At 42.7% G+C, this 21,289-nt stretch overlaps 1 long non-coding RNA gene across 2 annotated transcripts; it reads left to right on the top strand.

Moving 5' to 3' along the window:
• Window positions 1-1,872: 1,872 nt before the first annotated feature.
• LOC128341146 (uncharacterized) lies at window positions 1,873-9,535 on the top strand. 2 transcript variants are annotated; one of them, XR_008314231.1, is made up of 3 exons: window positions 1,873-1,943; window positions 7,936-8,176; window positions 9,145-9,535. It is a non-coding gene; the product is annotated as an uncharacterized LOC128341146 (long non-coding RNA). The 2 variants fall into 2 exon arrangements; XR_008314232.1 differs by lacking the exon at window positions 1,873-1,943 and adding an exon at window positions 4,034-4,076.
• Window positions 9,536-21,289: the final 11,754 nt, after the last annotated feature.

Here is a 21,289-nt window from a genome sequence, read left to right as displayed (position 1 = left end):
CACAGTGGACAATAGTCAGGGATGATGGAGTTGTAATTCAGCATCTGCAGAAGGGCTGAAGTTGTGCCGTTCTTGTTTAAGCAGAAGAGTGCTTGAAATTAGAACTGATGGTCAATAATGTTTTAAAACCAGATTTTCTGAAACGAAAGGGATTATTTAATGAAATGAGTTAGGCTAACTAATTTAGGGCATTAAATGAGAAATAAGTTACAATCTTTAAATCAACAATATATAGATTATATATGCATATACCTAACTGGGGGGGGGGCATATAGGGAAAGGCTTCAGTCCAAAATGAATAATTGGATATGAAGATAAAACAGAATGGTTTTTTGTGAATTGAAAAGAGGACTGATCATCAATGGAACAGATGAAGGAAAGTGATAATCTTGAAATCAAGTAAACAATATTTCATAAGAAGAACCAAAAAGATCCCCCATGAAACTAGCCAATAGATAGTAGGAAAGTTATATGACGGGAAATGCTATATTGAGAAGTATATTCAATATGAATCAATTGGATATAAATTAACACTGATATATACAACAACAATAATAGAATCCACAGTAGAAATAACCTTATGAAAGATGGAGTCCACGGACTGTATTTCAAAAGACAGCAAATAAATTCTATAGTTTAATATTTCCCCATATTTAAAAATAACAAGCATTGGAGTATGGCACAATTAATACTCCAGTTCTTAGCAAGGAAGATGATGTCCAACAGTGCTATTATTCAAAGGATAGTTGATACAAATGACTTTTGAGTAATGGAAATTGCATGTGAGGTTCAGCTGAAGATCCCCTGCCGAGGGAAAAGCAGCTGGGGGAGGGCTAAGTACCCCATTCCACCCACACTGGTGCTCCAATCAAATTTCCTGGGTCCTATGGCTGCATATTCTTTCTTTTTTTAAGTGGGTGGGAGACTACTCATGTGTCTCATCTTGGGTTCTTAATATGCAGACTGGGATAGCAGGGAAACACAGAAATCTCTAAGAATAATAAAGAAATGGCAAAAAGATGGCAAGTTCAAACATTTATCAGAAATTGATTGTCTTTGGAGTACCATTGGAGAATGGCTAATGAAGACGAGTAAAAATGACAAAACTGTTATATTTAATTGGGTATTTGAAGGCCCTGAAACAAATGCTGAAAACAAAAACAAGATATGAAAGAAAATAGAATGGGAAGCAACTTGGGTTCACCAAAGAGGGATGATGTCAAATGCGCCTGATACAATCTTGAAAGATAATTATCAGTTTACCAGATATAGGCAATATAATTCATCTGAACATCAGCAGAATATGTGACACAAACACATAGAAAATGTATTAATTCTGCGAAACTGGCTACAAGCAGTAAAGTAGATGGGAAATGATAATGATAATGAGTTTAAAAGGACGGTTTTCAAGCTGGAAGGAAGGAACCAGTGGAGTCCCTCAAGGCTGAGGCCTCAATAGTTACTTTGCGGAAGTAGGTGTGTTGTCCATGTCATCATCAAAACCAGCCATTTAAGCATAGATGAGGATCAGCATGTGATACAGGATGAACAAGATCACCTCATAAACTTAAGGCAACAGAAACAGAGGCTGTTCTCATGAGCAGCCAAGACCAGGCCAAACCTCCGGGAGTCGACTGGCTCCTATCAGCACCTCAGTAGCAAACCCACCTAGGGAGCCCACCTCTTAAATGAGATTAAGGGAACCAGTGCTCCCTTAACACTGTTTACCTGACTGTGTGTCAACGGCAGCTGCTTTCAGCCTGCGCTGAAACACTGACAGGTGCCCGCCCATGGCTGGGGGATCCCCACAATGCACTGCACACTGGCGCTGTGCATTGTGGGATTTCTGGAGGCTGGGACGACGCATGCCTGGGGCAGCGGTGGAGTGTCTTGGCGCATAATCCACATGCCCAGCACCAATAAGATGGTCGTCTGCAGGGGAGGTAAGCTTTCCAAGGCTTCCTCCGCTGTCCGCCTGGCTGCCCTCACACTTGTTTGTGAGAAGGCCCCACAGAATTTAAAACAATACAATGGCTACAGTTAATTTTTTGGCCTGGGAAATTGTCTTTTGATTGAGTTTGAATCACCTGTTTTGAAGAATTAATTCAAACTCGATTAACTGGTGAACATTTTTGTTTGTCTTTTGCCCTTTCCTAGAACATGTGGCTTTGGTCACTTGCTTGAATCCCTTTCCTCTCCTTGTGACATATAGTGATTAGGTTTCTTTCCATTGTTCAGTGGGAGACTGGTGGGAAGATGGGTTTGCCCTCACTAGAAGGCTGGATGAGTATCTGCTCAGAATTCATTTCTTTCTGGGGGGAAATCTGCAGAGAACTAATTCTGATATCATACCTGCCAACATGTCCCTATTTTCCCATTCAGGTGAATGGGAATATAGGGACATGTTGGCAGGTATGTGATATATTTTTCCATGCTCTTGCCTCCCAGCTAACTGAGCAAAGAGGCACCTTTTTAAAGTGGTGATTCTCTTTATTGAGCAGAGGGAGAGCAACTGGCCCTATTCAGCCCCAGCACAGCATCCCTCCAGTGGCTGTTGCTGGTGTCTATCTTATGGTTGTTGGTTTTTTGTTTTTCTTTTTAGATTGTGAGACCTTTGGGGACAGGGAGCCATTTTATTTATTTCTGTATGTAAACCGCTTTGAGAACTTTTGTTGAAAAGCGCTATATAAATATTTGTCGTGTTCATATTAATATAATCATTCCAGAAATAAGACCATGCAAACCAACTTAATGTGATGCCAGACTTGAACAAAATTTTAAAATCACCCTTTTCAAGAGATGTCATGAATGGCAGATGAAAAACTGCAATGAGATGGGCAGGATACAATGGGATAACTTTGCAATTCTGAGCCTGAAGCTACTGCAATCCTATTTAGAGAACAAGGACCAAATGAAGCACTTCTGTGGGATTATATTGCCAGGTAAAAGGGCAATATAATATAAGGCAGTGTGAGTTTAATAGTTTCTCTGGAATCCAACATTGGTTATTACAACTTCAGAGGGAGAAAATTGACCTAGATGGGCTTCTTGAGTTTGTTGTCCAGAAGGCCAGACCATACAATCCACTAATATGTAGTAGTGATACCATAGTGCCGAGTCCCATCACCTTTTTTGCTATATTTAATGCAGTTTTTCCCTATCAAACTTTTAGAGACTGTATAAGGGACTGCTCCAGTCCATTTCCAAGAAGGAACTGAATTTAAAGGGAAAATTTTTATTACAGTAAGTGCCTGTTATAACTAAGCAATGTATAAAAGCTACACACACCATAGTCACCTCATCTATATCTTAGTAGATTCACAAACTAATATTGCTGAGTGACACTACCAGCCTCACATCTGTTAGTGCGGAAGATATTACACGTGTTTATTCATCTGAAGAAGCGCTACCCAGAGGTGATCTTCAGTGTACCAGTCTGTTATGTGCATATGTATTTGCTTATTAATTTATGACGTGTTCTTGCTGGCTTCCTTCTAATCTAGTTTGGGTTAGAAGGAATCAATTTTGTTCCACAGTGCTGACTGGCTGTTGAAGATATTCTCTCTGCTTCATTCAAACCTCAGGTACAGCCTTCTTTCCACAAGTACATAAATATATTCTTCTAATCTCCATAGTGATTAAGAACTTGGTCAATGAATTCAGCACAATGCAGAGAAATAATTATCTCTGTGACTACGTGTGCTACATCCCACCCTCGGTTTGCATCTCTGTGTGTCCCATGAAGTTCTACTCAACCCTGCAAAAAGCTTTCCTTCTCCTCTGGAGTGTTCTCTTGCAGTGCATGCATGCAGGTGAATTCCACCAGTTCCACTGTGCTCAAGCATAACAAGTAGGCAGGAGCACGGTGAAGAGAGGAGAGGGAGATTGTATATCACCTGACCCCCTTCAGCCAATTCACTGAGACAAGACGTCAAATTAATGAGCCCTCAGGACTGTAATTAGCTGTCAATTACCTCAAATTAATCAACTCCTCGCCTAATTAAGCATTATCGGCAGGTGGGCAAGAAACAGGCCATTGTGTGGGAGCCATGAGAAAAGCATGGCTGGCAAACTTGGTTAGTATCAGCAGCGCATTCCCTGCCTCACTGCACCACAGACACCAGGACAGCCAGGCACTTCTTAAAGGCACATAGCCCCCATTATTCTCTCCCCCCACCTTGGCTTTCTACCTCCAACCTTCTGCAGTCACTGGATGTGACCTAAAGAAGCTGGGAGAAGATGCTGTTTCATTGGCTCAGTCATCCTTAGGTCAGACCTACTGAAGTGTCATTGTGGTAGGACCTGTTGCCCTATCACTGAAATGCTATTGCAAGAGCAGAATAAGAGGAGTCTGGCAAGGCATGTGGAGCTCTAGGCTACAGCCTATTCTATCTGAACAGGCAGAAGAGTTGGACAGCTAGATCTGCTGGGCTTTCTCTGGTTTCAGAGGGGAGGGAGAATATAAATTCCCCCATGCCAAAGGGCCATGGAATACCAGTATTGCATCCCCAGGTGTCTTCCTGCATTGTGGCAGATTAAAGATTTGAACTTGAGGTAGCTCAGGCAGATATGCAGAATGATATGTATGTGTAAATGCAGCATTTGCTGCCTTGAGGGAGCCACATCAAATTAATGGCTTCTATTTGATTTGTGAAGTAACTGTTGGAATTAGGTTTCCTAAGACCCTTGCCAGTTGCCAAGGCTCTAAGAAAATAAAAGCAGTACCTGTCAAAGCAGTAACTCCCTTCTTCTTCTCCTTCTCCTTCTCCTTATTATTACATTTTATATCCTGAAAATCCTGAACAGATACCTTCTGTCCTCACCAATGTAAAGCTAATAAGTATGGCATGTATTCTTGCCTCACTTAAAGGTATATGTTAAAAGGAAAAATATTAATATTCTTTGCTTTTTAACACTAATCAACAAGGGGTTTTTTTTGTTCTGCTCTGTAAAATTTAACTTTATTTTATTTGCAGCACACAATTCAGTCTACCCAAACCTTTGCTAAGAAGCTCTGATTTGATCTTTTAAATGTAAAATTACATTCTTCATCATGTTCTCTGTTCATCACACATATGGGATTTGCACCTGAGCAGAGACCAGTCCAGGAATTTTCAAAAGTCTGAGGAGAGAGATTTTTGGTGGTATCCCTGCCCCTTTTGTATCCATATTGAGGCTGTCCCACTCAATCCCTTCAGTTTTTTGCCAGTTGCCACAGAGTCCACATTGTCTTGAGCCTCGGCTCAAGAGAGAGAGAGAGAGAGAGAAGATAAATTCTTAGTTAATTGTTTGTCCAAGGAAAGTACTTGTGTTTATTTACCCTTTGTTTGTTCTGCCTTCTGTCCTCTCGCATTTTTAGTTTTCTCGGTATGCCCCCCCACCATCCCCTTATCTCCCAGTGGTTTATGGTGAGTAAGGTCTCGTTTAAACGCTGTACCTTGTGCACAGCCAAACTACCCACGCTCAAAAGATACTCAAAGTGCCTATTGTATTTAGGAGAAGGACACAGAGTAGAGGCCTGCTGCGTTTGTCAAAGTTTCAATCGCCGAGCCCATCATAATCGGGCCTCACGCCTACAATACTTGTTTGGGGAGAGAGCGCTGCTAGCTCAACGGTACGGCCTGTGGGGATAGCCAGTACAGCTCCTCCCATATCTGAATCTGCAGAGCTCTTGAAAGGAGTTCTGGCTCAGGGCTACTCTAAGTCACCTCTGCTAACTGAGCAAAGCAGCACCTAAGATTTTGGATCTCTTCTATTAAATAGGGGGAGAGCAACTGTCCCTATCCAATCCCAGCACAGCATCCTTCCACTGACTGTTGCTGATGCCTACCTTATGTTTCATTTTAGATTGTAAATCCTCCTGGGACCAGGGAACCATCTTTATTTATTATTTATTTATTTTTCTATGTAAACTGCTTTTGAGAACTTTTGTTGAAAAGTGATATATGAGTAGTAATAGCAGAGATGCTTTGCTGCCTCAAATGGCTGCATCACATGATTAAAAGGTAGATGCTTTATGATAGCTCCATGGATGCTTGGTGCAGTTCTCTATTTGTGTGCACTCAGAGCTGTGCCTGACGTCTCTGTGGCACTGTAAGAGATCCTGGTGAATATCTTTGTGAATATCTCCACTGGACTATTTCTCACCACTCAGCAAAGGCAGCCCCACATAAAGAGCATTGCAATCGTCTAACCATGATGTGATCAAGTAATGTGTGACTGTGGCCAAATCAGGGGAGGAGCCACTATTGAGCAAACGGGTTCAAAGAACTCGGGCCGCCAATGAAAAGGGCTGCTGGAGCCCCAGTTGTGCATGATGTCATGTGCAAAGAGGGCGTGGCCTGATTGCCAGAAGGCCTGCCCCTGCCCCCCCTCTCATTTCCAGGCAGCACTTGCTATCTGACAATGTTTCTTTCCCTTCCTCTCCTGCAAGAGAGGGAGAGGAAGAGAAATTAATGCTTTCAGGCAGTGTTGAAATTAATGCTTTCAGGCAGCTTTCTCAGCTGAGGGCCCTGAGCTGAGAAAGCTCGCTCAGGGCTCTCTGGTGCCCAAGCCATGCCCCCGTGCATGTGATGTCATGCGCACGGGGTGTCACTGGCAGGGCCACTGGGCGGGGCAGAACACAGACTGTCATTCAGCTGGCTCCGTCGCTGAGCCAAATTGGCCTTCTCCAGGAATGGTTACTACTGAAATACCAGCCAAAAGCTGTGCAAAGGCAACTTTGGGGTGACTTTGTTCAGGAAAGGCAGATTATTAATTTGTTACAGAAATGATGCATAAATAAAAGAAAGCACCCTGGCCACAGCTGCCACCCAGACTGTGCACATGCTCCTTCAAGGAGAGTACTACCACCCCATCCAAAACAGACTGTAAAGTCAGTCCCAGATCAGTTTTCTTATTGACCATTTCCATCTTGTCTGGGTTAAGTCTGTTTTTAGCCCACAAAAATATTCTTGCCTTGTTTTTAATGACTGCTTGAGTTGCTTTTACAGTCTGACTGGGCCTCTTCTTATTTAAAATAGAACTGGGGTTGGCAATCTAGGCTTTCCAGCTGCTGCTGCTACTACTACTATTAATATTTATATGCCATATATAAATTGTGGTTTTTATATAACACCATTTATTGTGGCCTGGGGATGATGGGAATTGTAGTTCAGCAACAACTGGAGAGCCAAAGTTGTCTATTCCTGAACTAGTAGCTTAGTTTACCTAACTGGCACTTTTTAGAGCATTGGTTTTCAACCTGTGGGCCTGACCCACAGCTGGATTGCAACTGGACCCAAAGTGGCCTATTCTAAGGGCACCACCATAATCTTACTTTTCTCTTTAGAATTTTTTCCTTCTCTCAAAATAAGAGAGAGAAGGGTAGAGATGGGGTTGAGAGAGAGAGAGAGAGAGAGAAACATCAAGGGAAGAATCTGACATATTGGATACAAAATTAAAAGTGGGTCCCAAAGTGTAAGTTGAGGTAAAATGCAGATCTGAATTGTAAAAAATGTGAAGACTAGTGACATTGAAAACTTCAGTAAAGAAAGATTATAGCACTTTGAAATTGTTGGAACAGCAAGAAGTAAAGAGGAGGAGGAGGAGGAGGTATAAACGGCTTAAAACTTACAGTGAGATGTGTCAGAGCTGATATGAGGGGCTGGATATAACTGGAAAGGACTGGCAGCCTCTATTTGTGTTGTGATTTTTTTCTGAAACATTTGCTGGGCTAGGGGGACCCAATGAGAAGCTGGATGAGGAGTACAGAAAGTAAAACAACGGAAGGAAACATTGCAGGGGCAGCTGTGTAATACTCTTCTTCTCACACTTAGCAGCTTTATGAATATAAACCTGAGGTGAATGTGGGGGGCATATATAGTAGAAAATGGTGTGGCTTGTGTTTAAAAAGTCTGGTATTACTGCTATGCTTGAAATATATTCTTTTACCAGTTGCAATAGGCAGGAACGAGGAGGAACCATCTGATCTGCCTCTGATCGTCTTGCATGGTGGATGATGCCTGGGCCAGAAGGATCAGGTGTGACTGGGGATCAGTTTTAAAATGGGAGGAAACAGGCCACTGGTGGAGCTGGGTTTGAGTGAGGAAGAGAACAGCAGTCTTGGTGTTCAGGAGCTTTGAGCCGCCATTGTAATGATCAAGGTTGGAATAACTGAAAGCCTGATGGTGCACGTGTAAGTAAACCAAAACCTGCCTTCTAACTTTTAGTTTGTCTTCTTTGTGCCTTTGCCTTTCCTTAGCTGTTTTTTCCTGTATATTGTGCTCAATATATACATTGACACACAAAAAATTCTCTAGTTGTAAAGCATACAGGATTTCAAAGGGAGGGGAAAGCCGTACCTAGTCACTGGGGATGGTTTCTTGCCAGACGTCACAGTTCCCCAGCTTTAGCAGAATCAGGAGAGCAGACCCAAAGAAGGCAATTCAAAAGTACTTTAATACACTTAAGCAGCTAGTGAAGAATAGCTCACATAAAACTAGAATGCACTTTAAATCAAATATATTGCAAATACATTAAAATGAAAGGCTTTGATTATGTCCAAAAATCCACTTTTGTGTAGCTAGATTTTCACCCAGTGCATTGGATTTACACTGCATTAGTGATGATCAAGATTAGATCAGAATCCCCAGATAACAGACTGGAAGTACACAGGATGTCAATTTATGACATAATAGCTATTGTCATCATATTTACTGAAGAAGCCCTGCATCAGGAATGATCTCAGAAACTACTTGGTTATGATGCCTTGTAATATTCCATAGGTTTCCCATTTGTGCCTCTGTCACCCCAAAACACTAATTGCCAAGGAAATAATCTTAGTTTATTGGATCCAATTATTTATTAGATTTATCTAGTTTCCTCTTTTTCCTATCTGGTAAGCCCACCACCATCACCAGTATGGGTTAGCAAGATCCTACAGTTTAACATCCAAAGTATATGCAGTATAGATTGAGATGTGAGAATAGTAGGCCAGGCTAAACTGACTGGTGTGAAATGAATTGGCCAGTTTTGGGGACTAGGAATTATGTCCCTATGAAGGCAATGAACTCCTTTCTAATTATTCCTAATCATCATGAAGGGCTTTCTGGTATTTAGGTATATGTATTTTAGTTAATTTATATCCCACTTTTCTTTGTACAGAACTCAAGGCAGATATCCTATGGGCCTCTCAGATGGTTTCCCACCCAAGTATTGACCAGATTGAGACCTGCTTAGCTTAAATAAGGTTACTGCATTCTGTGCCTTCAAACCATGCCCTGGAACTGGGTTCAGAACAGCTGTGAAAAGTTCAAGAACCCACAGCAGATAGGATTATTGAATTTGTGATGAGATTTCTATGTGAGAGAGAAAAATGTTTTGTAATGAGATTTCTGTTTGTATGAGATATCTATGCTGCTACATCTTCTCAGTGTGTGTGTGTGTGTTTTAATTTTGTGGTGTTGTATATCTAGTTACCACCATTCATATAATTATTGCTATATACTTTTTGTATTTATATGTATTTGTTTATACATACAGTGTATTTATATGATTATGCTTCATTTCCTCCCATTTTATTGGGCCAACTTCATATGGCATTCTTCTACACTCACTGAGTTCACCCTTTGCCCTCCTCATAATTTACTACCTGCAAGTTGCATTTGTGGTACAAATGCTACTTAAGGATGATACAAAGATGCTGGCATTTCTCTCCTGCAATCCTTTTATTTCCAAATAAGAGCAAGCATGACTGACTTGAAGAAATCTCTGGTCATGGCCAAATCAGTGGCATCAGTTGCTATAGCCACTAGTAAGAACATCAACTTGGCATGTGGCAGTAGACCCTCGGGGAATTAAAAGCTCCCCCCCCCGTACCTTCTGTGGCCAGGGACATAAGCAGCTGCCTCTGCACTTGGAGAACGTTTAAGGTCAGATCTGATTAGGATTCATTAAAAAGGACCAGACAACTCATGTGTTTCATTCCTAAAGTGTGGTGGGGCTTGCTGGCATGCAAAACTGGCTGTTTTGTTTAAAGTACTACTATGAATATTTATATACCACTCTTCAAGTTCACAGAGTGGTTTACATTGAAAAATAAACCCATAAATAAGATGAATCCTTGTCCCCAAAGGGGGCTCACAATCACAATCCTAAAAAGAAGCATGTTAGATACCAGCAACAGCCAATGGAGGGATGCTGTGCTGGGGCTGGATGCGGACAGTTGCTCCCGCCCACGAAATATAAGATAATCACCACTTTAAAAGGTGTCTCTTTGCTTAGTTAGGAGGGTAATAATAATAATAACAACAACAACAACAACAGTGGCGGACATCCTGACAAATGCTGCATGTGTGCTCTGAACACCAGAGTGCATACAGAGTTAGCCCTAGTCCCTGCACTTCTAAAGCATAGGCACCCTTGTGCAAGAGTGCAATTATTTTGTAACTCTCTCTTTGCTCTGGAAGTGCCCTGTTAGAGCAGAAACATGTCCCTGACCTTAGGGGACATGTTGTTTCTGCGCTAATAAAATGCTTCCAGTGTGCAGGAAGAGCTCCAAAATAATTGTGCTCATGTACAAGAACGTCCCCACAAGTTTGGTGCATGCATGCAGTGTTAGGGTGTCAGCCAGTATGTTTAAACCTCTTAACATAAGGAACTGCACCTATTTTGCAAATAAATGAGAACCCCATGGCCTATTAAGATCATCAAAGGAGGTTCATCTGAGGGTGCCACCAGTTCACCTGGTGGCAATTCAGAGGTGAGCCTTCTCTATAGTTGTCCCAGGGCCGTGGAACTTTCTTCCTGTGGAAATCAGAGCTGCTCCATTCCTGGGGGCTTTTAGGAAACAGACGCACCAATTCAGCCAAGCTTTTAGATGAAGTTTTACTGATTAATTATTTTAAATTGAAGTCTGTGTTTTTAAATGTTTGGTTGTTTTTCATTGTTTGTTACTCGCCTTGAGACCTATGTAGTAGTAGCTGCTTTTGCAAAGAGAAAAAGGCTTCTACTGACTCCAATGAGATTTTATCAGTGGCAAATAGTAGCCATGGAGGGGGAGGGGTATGATTTGGATCTGGATTATGACAAGGATAGGGTTAAAGCACCCACATGGTCCCACTCCATGGGGGCCCCAATCCATTTAGTTAACGTTAAAAAGCACACATCCACTTGTAAAACATGTACTTAAAGTAATGTCCCCGGAATAAATGGGGGATTTTTACAGGAGATAGGATGTTCCAATACACTTTATATAGGTAAGCTATTTCATGAAATGGAATATACTATATACAGTATATTTCCTAGCTGTCATGTCCTAAAATCAATCTGTTCTGCCACTGTTTGAGTACCCCAGTGTTTAGGCCAGCGCAAGAAATGGTAAGGGTGTCATTGGTTATACACAATAGGTGTTTGTGACACTTGTGCAATCAAATTCCTTAAACAGAATGGGACAGTCTATAGTCTTCAACTTAAGGGAAAAGACCATTCTACCACACATCTTTTCTGCTTGGATTTCTGAGCAGTAATGAGATAATAGTCACCTCACTATGGGGTTGGAGACTAGACCCCATCAGCTCCACAGACCATTAGAGTTGCAACATCTTTAAGCCAGTACCACACCACTATTGTTGGTATGAGATCACTCAGAGAGAGGTTGGGTGTGGGTGGGAAAGAAATCTAGGCAGGGTGCTACCAACTTTGAATATATTACTATAAGGCTATGGACACATGCTATTATTTTATTTTGCCAAAATAATTTTTAATTGATATTTAAAAGCTCACATCATTGAGTACTGAAATATTATACCACTTGTGATATCCATTTATTTGCAAATATATGCAGTGAGCACAGGAGAGCAAGCAAGTATGCAGTCAAACAGTGCTAGTCTGTAATGTAGTTTCAATTCTCCCAGGTTACTTCGTTCTCAAGGTCACTTCTTCCTACCAGTGGCAAAACACAGATCTTTATCTCCTCCACTGACTACACTTCAAGATCCATTTGTTTCTCCTGCCACAGCCTAAGCATGTGGGGTGGTGACTTATCTTGGTAGCCCCCAGTGATCAATTTTTTAAAAAAGCTTCTAGCTATCAAAAGTAACTGAATAAGCATTTTAGGTTAGCTCTAGAAATGTCAGCTGTCAGTTTCTCGTCAAGTTCAACAAAAGACATGCCATCCCAGATCACAAGTCTTCCTTTGCCTAATCTGGGTATTAGAAATGCTGTGAACCCTAGTTTGCAGAAGACATCAAGTAGCCCTTCTTGGGAGATCATCAGCCAGCTTCAGTTTTCTCAGTAAGCACACTGAACCCCAGACTCTTGGGATCTAAAAGAAATATTAAAGATTCTTTGGTTTGGATACCTTTCCCATTCCCCACTCCTCTTATCCCAGTCATATGAATGTGTGTACTGCAGCAGTTTCATACCAAATTTCAGTAAAAGGAGTGGGGTGGAAGCCACATCTTCTGACTTGCAAGCCTTATGTGCACTCCAGCCCCATACATAACAAAAGCTGGTTACAATCACTCAACAGTATCCAAAAAATACTCGAAATTTATCCAGAAGTTAGTTTTTGTTTTTTAATTACTTCACACAGGCTTCACACACACACACACACACACACACACACGCTTCCTTCCCGGGTGACAGGGAACCATGGAGACTATAAATTTAACTGTACCACCTGGACTACGATATTCAGAAGTAGCAGAGCTTTTTTAATAAAATATGTGTTTGTCCCAGGCAGCCCTGTTACCTGTAAAGGGGATAATTTATGCATTTTTTCCCTATGTAAAGTGCTTTAAGAACTTTGGTTGAAGCGCGTTATTTATCCCTGCTAACTGAGCAAAGAAACACCTTTTAAAGTGGTGACTCTCTTATATTTAGCAGGGGGAGAGCAACTGGCCCTATCTAGCTCCAGCACAGCTTCCCTCCAGTGGGTGTTGCCTTGTGTTTCTTTTAGATTGTGAACCCTTTGGGGACAAGAGACCATTTTATTTATGTATTTTTCTTTGTGAACCGCTTTGTGAACTTTGGTTGAAGAGTGGTATATAAATATTCATAGTAGTAGCAATAGTATTTAAATATTTGTAGTATTGAAGAGAAGCCCATTTAATTTCCTCCCCATAAAGTCCGTCACTAAGTCTGGTAATTTTGCCAAGTGTCCATTGTCTGGTTTTTAAATTTTCAGATTTAAAACAAAACAAAAAAAAGTATCAAGGCCCGATTTCATATATTCCGGGAATGAGCCCTGGCCTTGAAAAGGCCTAGACAAGCCACTTGATTCAAATTAATCCCTGCTGCTCTCCCTGAGGAATATTGGGGAATGTGATCTAGTCAAATAGTCTTGTGCGTGGCTGGAGTCAACCTGCCCTGTGGAGGACAGCTCAGATTTCAACAGGTGAGAACTAGACAGAGGTCATCCTTGTCAAAAGCCACCTGAATAAGCCAGCAATAAGGCTACTGAACAAATGTAGAATGTTATGTTAGTAGACAGCAATGCCTTTTGCTGGAAAGACATGGGAAAGCTATAGGCACATAGAAGATAAAACTGAATTGGATAGCAAGTCTTGTTAGCTCCTATTTCTATCCTGTATTTCCTGCCCTTGATATCCTAACTTAAGGGGGCCCCTCCCAAAGGTGTCATGCAGTCCTTCTCTTTATGTTTTAATTACTGCCCATTTTAATCTTGATATGCATGACCATCTCTCAGAAGTGGGCCATGCATGGGCTCTCTACAAAGCCCTTGTCAGCAAGTCTCCCAATAATAAACAGGAAAAAAGGCTTAAGGAGCAAATCACTTGCATGTTAATGAGACTGTTTGCTGGAGTCAAGAGAGAAAACAGCAAACAAACAAATGGACTGAATTCCAGCGGCAGCTGTTTGCTCCTTAATCTCGGCTCGTCAGAGCTGCCCTTTGATGGGACACAATCTACACAAACGATTGTGCTAAATCTTCTAATCTACGTCCTCATTATTACATCCCTTCTTACGCATGTAAATCAGGGACAAACTCATTTTAATATGTAGATAGATTATGGAAGGGGAGGGGAAAGGGGAGCTACTAATGGTGTCTGTGTGTCGGAGCCTAAAGGGGGGCTGGTAATAAGGAGATTGGTGGGGTGGAAGGGGGGGTCTGTCTGTGAAAGACACCAGGTGGAAAAGTGGAGGGTTTGTTGTTGGCCTAGGAGGGAGACGCATAAGACGCGCGTGCGGGGGGGGGGGGAGGCCTCTGTCAGTCAACTGGAGGGGGCCAATAAACCTAGGACCACTTTAAAAAGAGAAGAGTCTTTAGCAAAGCATATATAATACAATTCAATTAAACAGAGCGTGACAAGCTTTGCTGGCGGGGGAGGAAGGAACAAGCGCTACAAAATAAAATGAGAGTTATATCAGGATTAAGTTAAAGCAGCAACAACACCACTGCAGAGCACAGCAAGGCGACGCTCCACCCAAAATGTGCCTAAAGCAGAGCTGGCAGGTAGCAAGGAAGCCCGCTCAGAAAGACACGACACAGCAGCAGAGGATAGCAGGACATGACTTGTTAGCAGTAACAGAAAGAGTTCGTAATCTGCATAATAAGGTTGCAACATAACAAGTGAGGTCTGTCTGTTTTATTGTTTTAAAGTTCTTAGGTATATCTGCTGTATAAATACGGCAATTTAATAATAAGGCGCAGTGGGTTGCAGTAATGATAAAAGCAATAAGAATGTCAACCAAAGCAGCAGACTTATGGCCCTTTCTGTAGAATGGTGTGGTTTATACTCATATCCTTGTTCAGCTCTGTGCAGTAGCTCCTTTTACTGCCTTGTCAGTCAAGAGAGAGTTTTCAGCTACCCATAGAGTTGCCTTTTTGTTTTTGAACATTTGGGCAATTTATGCTGAATGCCTCTGAGCACATGCAGAGTGATCCCCTAAGCTGAGCAAAGAGATCCCCGCACCACACGCAGAAAGAAACTGAGCAGCGTAAAGTTGTTCAAGCAGCATGTTAAAAAAGAAAAGTCAGTTACAATAGACTGGCCCTTTTTATGGTGCAATCTTTAAAAAAAAATCTTACAGAAAGCAGAGAAATGACAACAAACAAACAAAACACACACCATTGTTGCACCATGGGGTTTGGAAGTTTCCTAACCACTAGGAGGTTGTATAGTGTTAGAGTACTTAAGAAGATCAAGTGGTTTTCTTGTTACAGCAGTCAAAAGAGATCTTATTAGTTGTACATAAGGCCTATCGTGACATACTTTTGTTACCACTGGTCCAGCTTTGCTCCCTAAAATCAGCATACGTGAACCTCTTGGGCATACTGATCCGAGCCTCTTTACAATGCAACTTCTAATTCCACACACACCATCACTACAACATATTGGGAGAAGGAGAAAACTGAGATGTTAAAAGCAAAAAAATTAAGATGTGAAAGATGTTGTCAGCAACAAAGATTCTGTCTCTGCCTGCCCTCATCCATATGTTTAGATCTTCCACACAAGTTCCATGAAACATACATTGGAAATATATTTGACTCTTAACTCTACTGTTACTTTGCATTCACAGTAACAAATGTGAAATGATTCTGATAGCAAAGAGAGCCTCCTAAGTACTATTTCTGTTTCACATTTAGCAAGTGAAATTTGGCCTGCATGCAGTGATTATTGCCCAATTGCTTGCAAAACATAGCCTGAAACCCAGGAGTACTTTTTACCATTGATCAGTCTATGGCCTTATTCCTAGCCCATAATCCTGAGGACTTATGTCCAAATACTGTCCACCTAAGGAACATCCTTCCCTCTCTACACACAGTGGCCTACATGTTGCATAGTGCTCAGGTGCCAGAACACTTCATGCCAGGGCTGCTGCAGGTGCACTTGAACTTCCTGTAGGTTCCATGCAACTTGTAATTATTTGATCAGTCTTGAAGTGCTAAATACTTCAGCAGCCGCATGTGATGTGCAGTTTCAGAAATGTAATTTTGTGCCCTAGGGCTTCTGGGAACTGCTAAGGCAACCCTGACGCTGTTCAGAAGCAGCAAGTGCATAAGCAGTGCTAATGTAGTTTCCCCCATTCACTAAGGAAAACTGGAGTAGCACTGCTTGCACAGCCACTCGTTCAGAGCATTGGTGCTGCTTCTGAGCCATAGCAGCAATCCTTAGTACATGAGCCAGCTGGGGTGGTCAGTACCATCAGAGGGGAGTGGGGACGAATGCTCATTTTAATTTGTTTAACAAGGTCTACACTGTTAGAGATGGAAAATAGGTGATAGCATTGCAATATGTTCAGCTTTCAGTACGTTATCATTCTTTATTTTATTTTAATTTTATTTAACATATTTTTATACCGCCCAAAACACAGGTTCTCTGGGCAGTTTACAAGACAATAAAAACAACCAATAAAAAGTTTAAAACATTTCAACAATTAAAATTTAAAAAGTTGACTATTAAAACACAATTAAAACAGTATCTAATTAAAAGCCTGGGTGAACAGATGCGTCTTGACTGCCCTTTTAAAAGTTGTAAGAGATGGGGAGGCTCTTATTTCAGCAGGAAGTGTGTTCCAAAGCCTCAGGGCAGCAATGGAGAAGGCCCATCCCTGAGTAGCCACCAGACGAGCCCATGGAAACTGCAGACGAACCTCTCCAGATTATCTCAATGGGCGGTGTGGTTCATAGCAAAGAAGACGTTCTCTTAAATACCCAGGGCCCAAGCTATTTAGGGCTTTATAGGTTATAACCAAAACCTTGTACTTTGCCTGGAAACTTATTGGCAGCCAGTGTAGATCTTTTAAGATAGGAGTGATATGGTCACTCTGAGATGACCCACAGACCAACCTGGCTGCCGCATTCTGAACTAACTGCAGTTTCCAGACTATGTACAAAGTCAGCCCCACATACAGCACATTGCAGTAGCCAAGTCTGGAGGTGACCAGCAGATGTATTACTGTTCTGAGGTCATTTATCTCAAGAAATGGACGCAGCTGGCGTATCAGCCAAAGCTGATAAAAGTCACCTCTGGCCACCGCCTCAACCTGGGACACCAGGGAGAGTTTTGTGTACAGAAGCACCCCCAGACTGCGTACCTGTTCCTTCTGGGGAAGTGTGACCCCATCCAGAACAGGCAGATCAAAATCATCTCCTGAGTTCCGATCCCGCACAATCATTCTCAGCTTGTGACCTCTCATCCAGCCCATCACTGACTCCAGGCAGACATTTATGGAGGTTATGCCTTCTCCTGATGATGTTGACATGGAAAAATAGATTTGGGTGTCATCAGCATACTAATAACACCCTGCACTAAATCTCCTGATGATCTCTCCCAGTGGTTTCATGTAGAAGTTAAACAACATCAGAGACAATATGGAGCCCTGAGGGACACCATACTGAAGTTCATTTTTGGAAGAACAGTCCCTGAGGGACATCATCTGGAATCTGCCCGATAGGTAAGAGTAGAACCACTGCTAACTATTAGGCCTACAGTGGCAATATTTGCATTGCTGTTTCAAAAGCTTTAAAAGGTATTAAAACCATTAAAACTACTATAAAATGTTACTGATGTTGTCAGAAGAATGAAAGTAAAAATTGGCAGGAATGTCCTCCAAAGTACAACAATTTGCTCATTGTTACCCTACCCCTGACCCTACACCTTTCCTCTGTGCAAAAATAAACCATTTGAGGATAGGGATATGGATAAAGAAGGGGTTATAACACAGAGAAAGCTATATATGCAACATTTCTGGTGCTGGTAGACACTGCCGAAAATCACTATGAGCATTCGCACTCTGAAATGGTACCTATGGCCAAAATTTGGGGGCCTGGCTCATGGACTACCTTAAGAGAAGTGTTACTAAGAAATGTTATGTTATGTCAGCTGTGGCATACCAAGGATGCTGGTGGCCCCTGTTCAGACTGCTGCCACTGGCCCCTGCCATCCCTGCGTCTGATGTCATCTCCTGTGTCTTATATCAGATGCAAGGGGCATGGCCATGTTAGCAAACAGGGCTGCGCGCCATGTTTGGAAGTAAAATCCGACCAGTGCCGCATTTGCAGTGTGGCTGGGATGGCTTCTCCCTGTTTGCAAAAGCAGGGAGAGGTATTCCCGGCCAGGCTGGGAACCCAGCGCTGGCTGAAACTTCTCAAAAATGGAGCCACATGCTGGCCGGATTTTACTTCCAAACGGGGCCATGGGGCCACGCCCCTTGTGTCTGACGACAGTTACAGGAGCGTGGCTGGAGTCCCAGGCACAGCCCCTGAGCATCGCAGCCCAGGGTTCTTTGAATTCCCCCCACGCAATAGTGACTCCGCCCCTGTATGTCAGCCTGGTTTTTTTAAAGTAACAGTCAGGAATACTTATTATCGATCTTTGGTTCTGTATTATACACAAAAATCCTTCATGCTGGAGCAGCTGCTACACGTTATATTGTTTCATGGAGCAAAGTTTCTACAAACTGACTAGTGTGTCAGCCTGTTGAATAATACTTGTCAATAGTCTATGCACCGAAGGTTCACATGACATGGTAAATCACATTTCTGACACACGTTGGGACATTCAGAAGACATGACCAGAATCCTGCCCCCTCTGGTCAACTTGTGGTGACTTCATATCATAAAAAATGATCAGGATATTTCCCAGATGGCAGTTTTACCTTGCTTCACCATGCTAACTGTCGGTGTGCACTCATATGTGTGTGTATGTGGATTTACATCAATGTCAGTTTGGAGACAGTACGGTACCATTCATCCATGGTTTGGCTTTTTTCTTGCAGATTGAAGCATAGCACTCTATATCTCCATGCTAAAATGTTGCTCTTTTAAAGACCATTTTTTTGTATACTCCAGCATATCCTGTTTCTTCATTGCTGCCACTGTCATTCCCACTGCCTTCTGCTTCCCCCTTCCTCTTCCACCTTCTCCTCATCCTGCCTCTGCTGCTCAGCACCTGCCCAGATTCTTGTGGACTTGCCAAAGCGGCTGAGTAGTTCAGGAGAAACCCCATGCAGCTTCTCATGGTGCTGGTGAACCAGGCAGTGGGGTGTGGCACACAGCAGCAGCGTACCAAGGTTGGAGTGGGCCCGGAGATGAGATTTTAAAATGGGCCTCTTGCTGCCTTCCTCTCTTTCTCCTGGCCCCATATCTCTACTGCAGAAGAACATTAAGGACATGTGTGATATAGTGTAGCAGATTAACAGAGGACAGGAGACTACAGTTACAAGATGTAAACAACAGCAGGACCAAATAATACAACAGTATCCGCTTTGTGAAATACAAGAGGGCAATTCATGCCACCACAAGACCAGCTCTCCTCCCCTTCTGTGGGTTCCAAAGGAAGCTTCTGTTCCAAGCTTAACAATTTTTGTCAGGGCTGTAGCATGGCGGGTTTTTTTTTTAAACCCAATATTTTTCATTTGGAAAAGGCAGGTGAAGGGATATCTAGGCAAACTTTAAAATTAGGAAACAATCAGGAAGGATGCTAGGCTAGCTCCACTCTTCCCCAACCCTCATGTATTGTTAGCCATTCTGGGAGCAAGGAACATTTTTTGAGGACTTGTTTGGTTGAAAAACAGTTGAATATATTTTCAACAAGCACGGCACCATCAAAGAACCAAGCAATAAACTCCCTGCTGCCACCCCCTCTTTCCTTTCCACAGAGAGGAAAATGACTCATAGCAACTTGGAAGAAGATCACTTCATATGGGTCAGCAGGACTTAGAGGGAAGAACCCAATCATTAAAAATCATTTTTTAAAAGTTAAAAATAGAAAAAAAAATCTCACACAAAAAACACACAGATAAGAGATGTTTGACTTTTCATTCCACTTGAACAGCTTGCTAGCTCCCAGTCCTAGCTCCATCCTAACTGCACTCAGTTGCTGAATGGGGGAGGAGCTCAAGAAGCCTCTCTGCTGCTGTAACAGCAGCCGCTTCTGCTCTCCTCTGCTCCGACTGACAAAAGGGAAATCGAGAGTCACTTAGAACCTGTTTGGGGGGCCTGCAGCTCACATTCCTGGCTATGGGACTGGAGAGAGGGCAAGGAATGGCCTTAGGGGCCCCTCAGAAGCTGTTGGCCAGGAGACATTCATCTCCCTTTGTCTTATTAATGGTATGCCCATGGTACACAGCTTCTCTCTCCAGTGAGAGAAAGGGGAATCCATGCAGCCTCTCATATCACCGACCTGCTGGCGAGAAGGGCAGAGCACAGTTGCAACTAAGCTCTGCCTGAGAGGCTCAGAGAAAGGCTGCTCTCCACCCTGCTGCTGTCTCGGCCACAGGTCAGCGAGACAAGAAGCTGCACAGATTCCCCTTTCTCTTACTGGAGAGAGAAGCTTCTCACCATCCCATGGCATTTCTTGCCTTAACAGGCTGCATGGATTCCCCTTTTCTCATGAGAGAGAAGTTGCACTGCCTGTCTCGCCAGCAAGTTGGCAAGTCAAGAGGCTGCATGGGGTTCCTCCTGAGTTGCTTGACTGCTTGCAAGAGGGTGGGCAGGTGCTAGGCAGTGGAGACAAGGTCAGGAGGAGGTGGAGGAGGAAGGGGAAAACAAGGCAGTGGAGGTGGCAGTGGCAGCAATGTGAACGGCTCAGATTTCCTCCGATTTATGCTCATGTATGCTTGGATGTGCATCAAGGTGCTGTATATGCTCCCATCCTAACTCACATTAACTTAAGCTATTTTCTCCCTCAGTAAAGCTTGCCATCTGGGAAAGCTCCAGGTGAATTGGCTCCACATTTCAAAAAGACATGACATTGTCCAATTAAATGAATTTACTTTCCCCCTCATTCAGAATGCCTAGTGTATTTTACACTCTATTTGATGCTACAGTTTTGTTCCTATGATAAACATGAGGATATAGTGGGGGAAATGACTGTTACATAGAGCATGAGGTGGTGTCAGAGCTGGGAAGAGGGCCCAGGAATTCTCGGTTTCCCAGAACAATGGACTGAACTGCCTTACAATCAGTTTGATGTAAGAACTGTACACTTTCACCAAAATTCTATCTAATGGCTGACATGATTCACAGCCTTCCATTACCCTAATGCTCTGCCTCAGGCTGCTATTGAGTCCCAAGGCAGCGTCAGGGCTGGTCAGAATGAGCGGTTGTGCTAGCACTGCTTCCTCCGTTTTCCCCATTGCTGCATTGCGGCACACAGTGGAAGTGATACTAGTGCAACCGCTTATTCTGAGCAGCCCTGACATTGCCTTGGGACTCTGCAGTAGTCCCAAGGAGGGTGGAACATTAGAGCAACAGATGACTGTGCATCATGTCAACCACTGTATTTACACAAAATAACCTAGATGGTCCCCAGGCCAAAATTTAACTATTTAAATTAAT

The sequence above is a fragment of the Hemicordylus capensis genome, chromosome 1, assembly GCF_027244095.1.
Source record: "Hemicordylus capensis ecotype Gifberg chromosome 1, rHemCap1.1.pri, whole genome shotgun sequence".
NCBI classification, from domain to species: Eukaryota; Metazoa; Chordata; class Lepidosauria; order Squamata; family Cordylidae; genus Hemicordylus; species Hemicordylus capensis.
Note: the sequence above shows the minus strand (reverse complement) of the source record. Positions and strands in the feature narration are given on the sequence as shown.